Source organism: Malus domestica, chromosome 10 (assembly GCF_042453785.1).
Source record: "Malus domestica chromosome 10, GDT2T_hap1".
Taxonomy (NCBI): Eukaryota; Viridiplantae; Streptophyta; class Magnoliopsida; order Rosales; family Rosaceae; genus Malus; species Malus domestica.
The window spans coordinates 14,055,998-14,068,523 of NC_091670.1; the positions used below are offsets into that span (position 1 = coordinate 14,055,998).

General features: G+C 45.1%; 2 pseudogenes; both read left to right on the forward strand.

Moving 5' to 3' along the window:
- Positions 1-3,552: 3,552 nt before the first annotated feature.
- Positions 3,553-4,904, forward strand: LOC114827381 (cytochrome P450 94A1-like; annotated as a pseudogene).
- Positions 4,842-6,085, forward strand: LOC139188561 (phosphoenolpyruvate carboxylase pseudogene; annotated as a pseudogene).
- The last annotated feature ends 6,441 nt before the right edge of the window (positions 6,086-12,526 follow it).

The window sequence follows — 12,526 nt, forward strand, 5'->3', positions numbered from 1 at the left end:
ATGTAAAACCGAGGATGTGTAAATGGGTCTGTAGACATCGAAATTTCGGTAAATAAATGTTGACCGATAAATCAAAGTGTCAACGCTCATGTATTACATAAATTTTACACGTAGCGTGTGACTCAACGAAAATTGAAATGAGTTGGAAAAGTCATCAAATAGGACACGTGTCAACACCTGGCAGAAACGACTTATTTCATCTGGGATATTATATTCAAAATTAGGCCTTGGAAATTTCTATAAATACAAGCCCATTTCATTCATTTAAGGGGGGGAATTCATATTACACCTTGAAGCTCTGAAACTCCAAAGCTCTCAAGCATCCAGGTTCCCGAAGAATCAAGAAAGCCTTCTTCGTTCTTCGTTCATCGTTCTTCCAAGATCAAGCCCCGACGGCCCTTGAAGAAAGTGTTCTTCGTTCATCGTTCTTCCAAGATCAAGCCCCAACGGCCCTTTGGATCAACAATCATCCACCAATTCAAGATCAAGCCCCGACGGCCCTTGAAGAAAGTGTTCTTCGTTCTTCGTTCATCGTTCTTCCAAGATCAAGCCCCGACGGCCCTTGAAGAAAGCACCATCGTTCATCATCCGTTCATCCAAGATCAAGCCCCAACGGCCCTTTGGATCAACAACGTCGACAAATCCACAAATCCAACCGTTCTTCAAGATCAAGCCCAAAACTCCTTGAAGATCCGTTCATCACTGTTCTTCAAGATCAAGCCCAAAAGCCCTTGGAGATCCGTTCATCACTGTTCTTCAAAGATCAAGCCCAAAAGCCCCTTTGAAGATCCGCTCAAATCCACCTTCAAGATCAAGTCCACGGCCCTTGAAGAACGTTCATCCTTAGATCAAGCCCAACGGCCCTTTGGATCAATCACACATCCACCAATCAACACCTTACGGAGATCGAATCAGAGGATAAATTTGAGAGAGATTGTAACCCAAAATCATCAAAATACATAATATTTGTTTGTGCACGTTGTTCTTGTCTCATTCGTTTCAGGAATTTTCCGTGTTCACAAATTGGCACGCCCGGTGGGACCATCTCTGCCTCTCATCTCTTTCTCCGAAATTCAAGCACACTTCGAAAATTAATGGCATCAAGGAAGGCTCAAACTGTTCCCGCAACCGGCGCAAAGAACAAAAGCGTCCTCGTCGCAACTGGTGTCACTTTGGGCATCACGACTCGAAGCATGGCAAGAGCTACTTCTGCCACCTCTTTCACCTCTGCATCAACTCCGCCAAGGGAGCAAGAGCACCCAAGGCACGAGCCTTTGATCACCTTAGCCTCACTAAGGGCACCAAGGGGGGGAAGCCCAAGGAAATACTCCGAATCCATGCTCTCCAATACCGATTCAAGCGGCAGTGCAGCCGTGCAAGTCATGACCATTGGAGCAACTTCAATCGATGAGCAGCTGGCTCAGATGAATGAAGCAATCGCAAGGCTAACCCGAACTGTGGAAGAAAAAGACTTGCAAATTGCAGCACTCGTCAATCGACTAGAGGCGCAGGATGGAGATAAACCCGACCCAGAGAATGATCCACTAAAAAGAAGAGAGGACGAAGAAGAGGAGCCTCAGGTGGAGAAAAACGATGCGAAGCCGGAGCCAGACCAAGCAGCGGCACTCATGGGATCTCTTTCTATCCAGCAGCTGCAAGAGATGATCACCAACACCATCAAGGCACAGTACGAAGGGAGCTCAAATACCTCCGGGTTGTACTCAAAGCCGTATTCAAAGAAGATCGACGCCTTAAGGATGCCGAGGGGTTATCAACCACCAAAGTTCATGCAATTTGATGGAAAGGGAAACCCGAAACAGCACGTTGCCCACTTCGTTGAAACTTGCAACAACGCAGGAACCGAAGGGGATTACCTCGCCAAGCAGTTTGTGCGCTCGCTGAAAGGAAACGCCTTTGAGTGGTACACAGACCTAGAGCCTGAGTCCATCAACAGTTGGGAGCAGTTAGAGCGGGAATTCCTCAACCGCTTCTATAGCACCCGCCGCACTGTGAGCATGCTAGAGCTAACAAGCACAAAGCAGTGGAAGGACGAGCCAGTCATTGACTACATCAACAGATGGCGCACTCTAAGCCTCGACTGTAAAGACAGGCTCTCGGAAACCTCTTCAATTGAGATGTGCATCCAAGGCATGCAATGGGGTTTGCAATACATCCTTCAAGGCATTAAACCACGGACCTTTGAGGAATTGGCCACTCGCGCCCATGACATGGAGTTGAGCATCGCCCATCATGGGAAGAAGGAACCGATCGCCAACTACAAAAACGACAAAGCTCTTGAGACAAAGGTGGAAAAGGCTGCATGGAAACCCACCAAGGAAGCGATGACGGTCAACACAGCTCCCGTCAAAATCTCCACACGAGGCAAGGCGATTCAAACCGAAGCTTTTCGTGATCAAGAGATGCGTAGACGCACTTTGAAGGAGCTTGAGGAGAAGACTTATCCATTCCCCGACTCTGATGTGGTTGCCATGCTGGATGACCTGTTGGACAAGAAGGTGATCAGTTTGCCTGAGTGCAGACGGCCGGAAGAGATGAATCGTACCGACAGTCCAAGATACTGTAAATTCCACCGCTTCATCAGTCATCCGACAGAAAAATGTTTCGTGCTGAAAGATCTCATCATGAAGCTGGCTCAGAAAGGAATCATCGAGCTAGATCTTGACGATGTGGTGAAATCAAACTATACCACTTTCACTTTTAGCTCTTCCGACTCAAAGTTTTCACCTCAACCGCTGGGGGCATCCTCCAAGACAAGCAAAGTTGAAGGATGGACTCAAGTCACTCCTAAGAAATTGCACAAGAAGCATACGTCTCCTCCACAAGTCCGCCAATCGGAAAGGGGGCAAAGCAGCTCTTGTCAACCTTCAAAGCAACGTGAACGTGTTGAAGATGATCAAATTTCGACACATAGATCGTCCATCCCCATCACGATGCGCGATTTCTTGCCCGAAGACTTCTTCAATCACGCGGTCAAAGCTCCTTGCTATGAAAATTGTGAGGAACGCCTCTCCCGGATTGCTTGACAAAATTCACAAATTCTCCTCGCCCGCACGAGTCTAAACTGCACGGCACCAAACGCTCCTTGCCTGCATGAGCTGAAACTGCAACACGGCACCAAATGCTCCTTGTCTGCACGAGTTGAAACTGCAAACGACACCAACGCTCCTTGCCTGCACGAGTTGAAACTGCAACACGTCACCAATGCTCCTGGTCTGCACGAGCATAAAAGGCAACACCAACGCTCCTTGTCTGCAAGAGTTGAAACTGCAAACGACACCAACACTCCTTGCCTGCATGAGTTAAAACTGCAAACGGCACAAAAAGAAAATACCAAAAATGTATTTGAACTACGTTTCGACTTGATCTCTTTGGAAGGGTACGTAGGCAGCTTGAATATTCAATTTCAAGTTCAGTCACATCAAATAAAAAATAATAATAATGTTTTATTAGAAAAAAAAAATATATATATATATATATACACATATGTTTTATGTTATCTAAAAAGAAAAAAAAATGTATATATATATATACATGTCTGAGCCCAGCTACAAAATCAGGCCCGTCTCTTTAGACCCAAACCATGAGCCCAACAAAGCTCAGGCCCGGCTCTCAAAGCTCCAATCCGAGTTTTCTCCTCCATCCGTGCCTTCGACTTGCAGCAACACCATCACCTTGGCTACTAGAGACGGGTCTGCACCGGCGATACGACCTGTAGCTCGGCAACAAAGGCCAGAAGATCAGTTCCGTATCAACTCCCCATCAAACACCTTCGCTCTCCACCACTCTCTCGGCCGCCGCTTCGTCGTCTCCGCCAATCCCACATTGTCCAGCACATCCTGAAGACCAAACTTCCCCAACTACCAAAAAGGCGAGACCTTCCGCACCACCCTCGCCGACCTCTTCGGCGACGGCATTTTCAACGCCGATGGAGATAACTGGAAGTTCCAGCGCCAAGTCTCCAGCCACGAGTTCAACACCAAGTCTCTACGTAAATTTGTCGAACAGGTGGTCGACCCCGAGCTTTCCGACCGCCTTGTTCCAATTCTCTCCGCCTCCGCCGCCAGCAGTTCAGTCCTGGACTTCCAAGACATTCTTCAGCGCTTCGGTTTCGACAACATCTGTCGAATTGCTTTCGGGTACGACCCGGATTACCTCCTGCCCTCTCTGCCCGAAGCCAAATTCGCAGTGGCTTTCGACGAAGCCGTGCAAATCAGCAGCGACAGGCTCAGATTGCTGCACCCAGTATGGAAACTCAAAAGGGCTCTCGGAATCGGGTCCGAAAAGCGCCTCCGTGCCGTCGAATCAGAAGTCCGCGAGTTCGCGAAAGCCATTGTCAGAGAAAAGAAGCGGGATCTGAGCGAGGCGAAGGTGTTGGGATCTGTAGATCTGCTCTCCCGGTTCTTGAGCTCTGGCCACACCGACGCAAAGTTCGTCACCGACATCGTCATCAGCTTCACCCTCGCAGGCCGGGACACCACATCGGCGGCTCTAACCTGGTTCTTCTGGCTTCTCTCGCAGAACCCATGTGTAGAAAACGAGATCTTGAGGCAGATCAACGAAGCGGCGTCGTCTGAGTTAGCAGCGGGAGGAGTTTTACGACGAGGTGAAGGAGATGGTGTACACCCACGCGGTGCTGTGCGAGAACATGAGGCTGTACCCACTGCAAGCCCGCCGACAACACCAACATCGCCTCCAGCCCCACCCACGTTGGCTGGCGTGGCAAATCGGACGGCGACGGCATCTCCCTCTTCGGCGCTCGCAAAATCTGGATCGACCACTGCTCCCTCTCGTTCTGCGCCGACGGACTGATCGACGCCATCATGGGGTCCACCGGAATCACGATTTCCAACAACTACTTCGCCCACCACGACGAGGTGATGCCAGTGGGCACTCTGACATTCCAGAGAAGGCAACACTGATCAGTGTTGAGCAGTTCTTGGAACCTCTCGAACCCTGCTACAGATCACTCTGCTCTTGTGGTAACCGATCAATTGCTGATGGATCACTTTTTGATTTCTTAAGGCAAGTGTCCACCTTTGGACTTTCACTTGTGGAGCTCGATATTAGGCAAGAATCTGACAGGCATACTGATGTGATAGACGCCATCACCAAGCATCTGGAAATTGGTTCCTATCGTGAGTGGTCTGAAGAACGCCGTCAGGAGTGGCTTTTATCTGAATTATGTGGCAAGCGCCTACTGTTTGGTCCTGATCTTCCAAAAACGGAAGAAATCTCTGATGTTTTGGACACATTACATGTGATATCAGAACTTCCATCTGATAACTTTGGAGCATACATCATCTCAATGGCGACTGCTCCATTTGATGTGCTCGCAGTTGAGCTCCTGCAACGTGAATGCCACGTGAAGAAACCACTAAGAGTCGTTCCACTGTTTGAGAAGCTTGCAGATCTGGAGGCTGCTCCTGCTGCTTTGTCACGGCTTTTCTCGATTGATTGGTATAGAGAGCGGATCAACGGAACGCAAGAAATCATGATTGGGTACTCAGATTCTGGTAAAGATGCAGGGCGTTTCTCTGCAGCCGGGCAGTTATACAAGGTACAGGAGGAGCTTATCAACATTGCTAAGAAATTTGGTGTGAAGCTAACTATGTTCCATGGTCGTGGTGGCACTGTTGGAAGGGGAGGTGGTCCCACCCATCTTGCTATATTGTCTCAACCACCGGATACAATTCATGGTTCACTCCGTGTCACTGTCCAAGGTGAAGTCATTGAGCAGTCGTTTGGAGAGAAGCTCTTGTGTTTTAGAACACTCCAGCGTTTCACTGCTGCTACACTAGAGCATCGAATTTCTGACGAGTTTGCTTCTCAAACATTACTTGTAAATCTGCTGTCTTTTGTTTCTCGGACAATAAACTCATATTGGGGAACTCAGCAATGGATTGATCTTGCACGCTTTACTGGACTGCAATCTCGGAAGAGTGAGTCATCCTCTCACCAAATGCCAGAAATGCCCGATTCCACTAACCAAATGCCAGCACTGGATGATAAGATAGCTTATGTAGCTGAAGCACCTGGAAAGGTTGAGACCCTGGAGGTTGGGTGAGCTGCGACACCACGTCCGACAGCTCACATGAGCTCAAGTTTGGCGATACGGTCTTTGACTCCACCATGAACAGCAACGGCTTGGCAAGTCCCTTCATGAAGGTGGATTTCGAGGGTCTTGTGGCAACGCTTGGTGGTCTGGTGGGAAGTGCCCAGGTTACAAATATGATCCCTTCCTTTGCGACGGCAGGCAGTACAGCGGCTGTGCAATGGCGGCAGTGTAAGGTAGCAATAATGCAGTGGCGGAGCAATGGTTGTGTAGTGGTAGTGGCAAACGTCAAACGGCGGAGAACTTCAATAACCGCCGTCAAACGACTAGCCGGTCATGAATCCTCAACTGCAGCATCTCCGTCGTCTTCGTCCTTCCCTACAAATCCCTCCGCCAAGCATCCTAATTTATACAGAAAGAAATACAATTAAAAAAAAAAAAAAAAAAAAAAAAAAAAAAAAAAAGAGGTGGTGGTGCATCTGGCACCACGTGAAAAAAGAGTAAAGAGGAATGGTGGATCAAAGATGGGGTACAGCCCCATGGCAGAAAAGTTTCTGGTGGTGCATGGGCACCATGTGCAGAAAGGAAAAAAAAAATTGAAAAAAAATAAACAAATAAAAAATAATAACAATAAAAAATGATGGAACTTGGTGCATCCAGCACCAAAAAAAAAAAAAAAAAAAAAAAAAAAAAAAAAAAACAACAAATGCATAGAGAGAAATAGAAGGTCTATTTTATTTATTTTTCTGGAAATTTTACATAAATTAAAAAAAAAAAAAAAAAAAAAAAACACATCAAATCAAATTTACAAGAGGGGATATTCAAGGACGATCAGGTGGCGCCTCACAACTCGGTAGAGCTCTAGGAAGAGAAGGCGTCGGAGGTTGGCTGTTTGAAGCCTCAGCAGTCGGTACAGCCCCAGAAGACGAAGGTAAATGCTGCTGGAACAAACCCACAAACCTCCGATGATCAAGTAAAATCTGACCATCAGATTCCTGCATCTGGTCAATTTTCCTCTTCATGTTTGTGGCATAGTTGTGAGCGAGCTTGTGCAACTGTTTATTCTCATGCTTGAGTCCTCTGATCTCCTGTTTGAGACTCATCACTTCAGCCGCCAACGATTCAACTTGACGGGTTCGAGCAAATAGGCGTTGGGCCATATTAGACACAGAACCTGCACACTGCACACTGAGAGCCAGAGAATCCTTAACAGCCAACTCATCCGACCGTTTGGAAAGTAGTCTGTTATCTCTGGGAGTGACAAGGTTCCGGGCCACCACCGCAGCGGTCATATCATTCTTCATCACCGAATCCCCAACGGTAAGAGGACCAGTAGGGGATATGAAGGATGGACGCCATATGTTGTCTGGAGAAGGCGGGACTGCCTCTTCACCAAGATTCAAGTCAAAACGACGGTCGGAGGGTCCAGACATTTTCAAAGTGTTGAAGAAATAAGAGATCGGACAAATCAAGATCTTAGAAGTGCAAGAAGGGAGTTTTCACAAGTGAAAATTCAAGTGTGCTTTGAAACGAACAGCGTGCCTCTATAAAAAATCAGCACTCGACGGGATTTCAGAGATCGAAGAGGCGAGCTCAGAATTCGAAGCGGCTATTCAAAAATCGAAGAGGCAAGCTCAGCAATCGGAAAAGCATCTTGCTTTTCCAGACCCGTCGGCACCCGTCACACGCAAACTCAGCTTTGCGGAAATCACGGGTAATTTGTCGAAGCGCCAATCCCAGATATCGAAGAGGCGCCAGTCTTTTTCAGCCGTGTCATCACCTGTCATATGCACACTCAACTTTGCGCAAATCACGGACAATTTGTCGAAAGATTTTTGGATGAAGGAGAAAGCACGTGAAGTTTACTGTTCAATCATCCAACGGTTGCCGACACGAGTAAAAGAATAGTACCTCTATAGGTATTAAAGAACTTCCTATAACTGTCCACCTTCACCTTCCATAGCAAGGCAGACATACAGAGCCTTTCTTCATCTCTGAGAATGCCTTCCCAACGAAGCCTCTCGAGTCACTCAGTGTTCCTTATTCCTTGGGGTACCTCGGCAAACAAATGACACCAAAGCAAAAGTATCTCATATCACTAGGGTAGAAAGCAAGAGTATCTCATATCATGCGTTCTCCCTGTCCTTTCCTTTGTCCTTGTTCTTACTTACAAAGACAAGGATAAAGAAAACAATATGCCGGAACTTCCACTCAAACTCGGGTAAGGAACCGACTGCTTGGAACCCTTCCCTGATTGACTACCTAGCACTGCTCTCGAGTACTCGTCTCCCACTGCTGCTGTACTTCCAAAGAAGCTGCCACATCTGCCTGAAGAACAGATAAAGGCAAGTGAAAATGATACCTTGCAGCATGTGGAGACAACGTGCTGAAGAAACAAGCAGAGAAGAATGCGGCATGCACAATCAACTCAGCAGAATGAGTCTGAACTGAGAAACTCGAGCATATGCCACATTCTGCCAGAAGAATAGATAAGGCAAGGGAAATGATACATTGAAGCATATGGAGACAAGCACAAAGCACGTGCCGATTCATCCGCTACTTCTTCAAAAACAAGAGTATCTCATATCATCAGGGTGCAATCACTCTGGACGATGGACTCGTTTTGACCCTCAAATTCTTGGGCCGACTTACTAGGCGTTGTGGGCTGCATATGCCGATTCACCACCCTTGAATCAAATCCTTAAAGATCAAGTCACCAACTGGAAGAAAAAAACCTATCAATCTTGAAGATCATACCGTTGACCAAACTGCTCAGGTGTGAATTGGAAAGATTGAGCAAAGCAACAAGTCGTCACCTTCACCTCGTGCCTGCCTGCCATGTGTTCGAGTCAACCTTCAAGAATCAAGCCTCAACGGCCCTTGAAGAAGCTTCCAACCAAATTCAAGATCAAGCCTCGACGGCCCTTGAAGAAAATCACAAGTCCGATTCAAGATCAAGTGTCTACCACCCTCGAATCAAAATCATGTTCAAGATCAAAGCTGTGGAAAATCAACAAATTGGAGGAATCCAGAAAATCCTCCAACCCAGTTCAAGATCAAAGCTGTGGAAAGTCAACAAGCGCAACAAAATATGTGCCGATTCACCCACTACCAAAGCCAAAAGATCATCTACCACATGAAGCTCCTTGTGGTCCAATTTCAACCTTCAAGATCAAGCCTCGACGGCCCTTGAAGAAATCTCAAGCCCAATTCAAGATCAAGCCTCAACGGCCCTTGAAGAAATCTCTAGCCCAATTCAAGATCAAGCCTCAAACGGCCCTTGGATCGACATCTACAATAAGGGACTTCAAAACGCATCTCCTACACGTGACAAGCACATGTATACGACGTGCCTTGAAGTGGGGGCATTTGTAGACATCGAAATTTCGGTAAATAAATGTTGACCGATAAATCAAAGTGTCAACGCTCATGTATTACATAAATTTTACACGTAGCGTGTGACTCAACGAAAATTGAAATGAGTTGGAAAAGTCATCAAATAGGACACGTGTCAACACCTGGCAGAAACGACTTATTTCATCTGGGATATTATATTCAAAATTAGGCCTTGGAAATTTCTATAAATACAAGCCCATTTCATTCATTTAAGGGGGGGAATTCATATTACACCTTGAAGCTCTGAAACTCCAAAGCTCTCAAGCATCCAGGTTCCCGAAGAATCAAGAAAGCCTTCTTCGTTCTTCGTTCATCGTTCTTCCAAGATCAAGCCCCGACGGCCCTTGAAGAAAGTGTTCTTCGTTCATCGTTCTTCCAAGATCAAGCCCCAACGGCCCTTTGGATCAACAATCATCCACCAATTCAAGATCAAGCCCCGACGGCCCTTGAAGAAAGTGTTCTTCGTTCTTCGTTCATCGTTCTTCCAAGATCAAGCCCCGACGGCCCTTGAAGAAAGCACCATCGTTCATCATCCGTTCATCCAAGATCAAGCCCCAACGGCCCTTTGGATCAACAACGTCGACAAATCCACAAATCCAACCGTTCTTCAAGATCAAGCCCAAAACTCCTTGAAGATCCGTTCATCACTGTTCTTCAAGATCAAGCCCAAAAGCCCTTGGAGATCCGTTCATCACTGTTCTTCAAAGATCAAGCCCAAAAGCCCCTTTGAAGATCCGCTCAAATCCACCTTCAAGATCAAGTCCACGGCCCTTGAAGAACGTTCATCCTTAGATCAAGCCCAACGGCCCTTTGGATCAATCACACATCCACCAATCAACACCTTACGGAGATCGAATCAGAGGATAAATTTGAGAGAGATTGTAACCCAAAATCATCAAAATACATAATATTTGTTTGTGCACGTTGTTCTTGTCTCATTCGTTTAAGGAATTTTCCGTGTTCACAGGGTCTTTTACATTTCAAGTGACATCTTTATTGAGGGGACAACTTTAAATAAAAATAATATTAAAGCAAATTAAAATAAACTCATCTAAAGATACACATATTCAATAGAATGATTAATAAAGCGTTTCACTTCATATCACATAGAATTGTCCTCCCTGAGTTCTCATAGTTATGAATTTTTATTTTTTTTATTTTTTATAATCGATTGCCATTCTTCCATGAGTTCTCATAGAATTGTCCTCCATGAGTTCTCATAGTTCTCATATGTACTAGGAAAGTTGTAAAGTTATAGTTTGAGCATCACCTAATTCATTGGCAAATTCTACAGAGAAATACAAATGGCTCGTTTGGATGTACTTTTAAAATGACTGAAAGCGCTTTTAGAAAAAATCTTTTTGGGTTCCAAAAACACTTGAAGTGTTTTCTACAAGAAGCACCAGTTATGTGTTTCCTTTAGGAAACACTTTTAAGTATTTTTCCAGGATTTACTTGTATTTTTACCAAGGATTGGTTCTAAAAACATTTTCACCAAAAACGATTTCAGTCATTTTAAAAACACATCCAAACCAACTCAAAATTAATTTGTCCAAAAGGGTATCTCTTTATGGACTTTGTTGTAGGCAAAGATAGCCTTGAAAGAGACGGGGGATGCAAGGAAAAGACAGCCATGCAAGGGACGGATTGCAAGGAGAAGATTGGCTTAAACTTTTAAACTCATTCTGTTCGTTATATTTTAGGTTGGTAATAATCTTATGAAGTAGTCGAAGTTTTATCATAAAATTAGCTTACAAAATGCGGACATAACACATATTAGGAGACTTATAATACATAGCACATAACACATAAATAAATAAAGAATATTAGGTGACGCAACATGCTTTCGAGTTTTTTTATTTTTTATTTTTTATTTGTTTGTTAAACGATAGAATTGTTAGATTATATGTTAGATTAGAGAGCAGACGATATTCGAATTCACGTCATATTACAAAGGCAACATTCATCTTCACCGTTGCAGTAGAGGACCACTTATGAATGCTTTCGAGTTTCATGCCGGCCTATTAATTGAACAGTCAAAATCTTTGTCAGCACATGCTTCCGAATTCCATTAGGTGATGCCCAAACGACCGCTCTAGGAAAAAGTTCATGAAGACGAAGTTGACCGGACGACCACAGCTATAGACTATGGTCAGGGTGGGAATTTGCTAAAAAAAATAAAAAATCATTTAAATGGTAGTTGCACACACCCTTTAAGGTTTGTGCAAATTCCTCAATAAAGTAAAACAGGACTAACCTTTGCTTTCAGTATTTCTCCGACCGTACTTCCTCCACTTTATCCCCCTCCCCAAAAGTTCTAAAGAACTCAAATCAGCATTAACAAAAGAAGTTATGTGCGGCGAAACTTCGGTTTATTCTCCACGAATCCCAGCTGGGTTAGTACATTTTCTTTTGCTTTCCTTTTGTCTACTTCCTTAATTGGTTTTAGTATATTTCCCCACACTATGTATAGTCCTCCATCCAACGTCCCCCGCACAAAGTGAGATAGTTGCGGTGGCGGGCTCGACCAAATTTTTATTCGGCGCCCTAAAAGCCGACCTCATTGGTGGCGTCTTCGTCGGAGACTTACGTACTGAGCCATGATTGCCATTGGTATTTAGACGGAGAGAAGATAGAAAGAGGTCTCCATTGGTATCACTTTTTTAGTTGTTTATTTTTTTTGTAAGTTTTAAAATTTTTAATTGGGTAGACAGAAGTAGCTAGCGACTTTAGTTATCACTGTGAGGGTAGTGAGGATGCGATGATATGAAGGGTAGCATTTGGTACGTAGATGGGACATAATGGGATAGAACATAATGAAATGGAATGGAACGGAACGGAGGTTCCGTGCTACAGTTAGTACGCACAGGACGAAATGGGATAGTTGTTCTGTTTGGTGTTTCGTACACGTATGGCAAATGGAATGAAGGATTACATGACAAACGTACCCTTGGTTCTTGGTCGACTCCATCGACCCAACCCCATGGATTTTCTGCAATAAATTGGATTTTCTATAGCTGTCATGGCTATGGGAACGAAGGTTAGCCAACGTGAGGG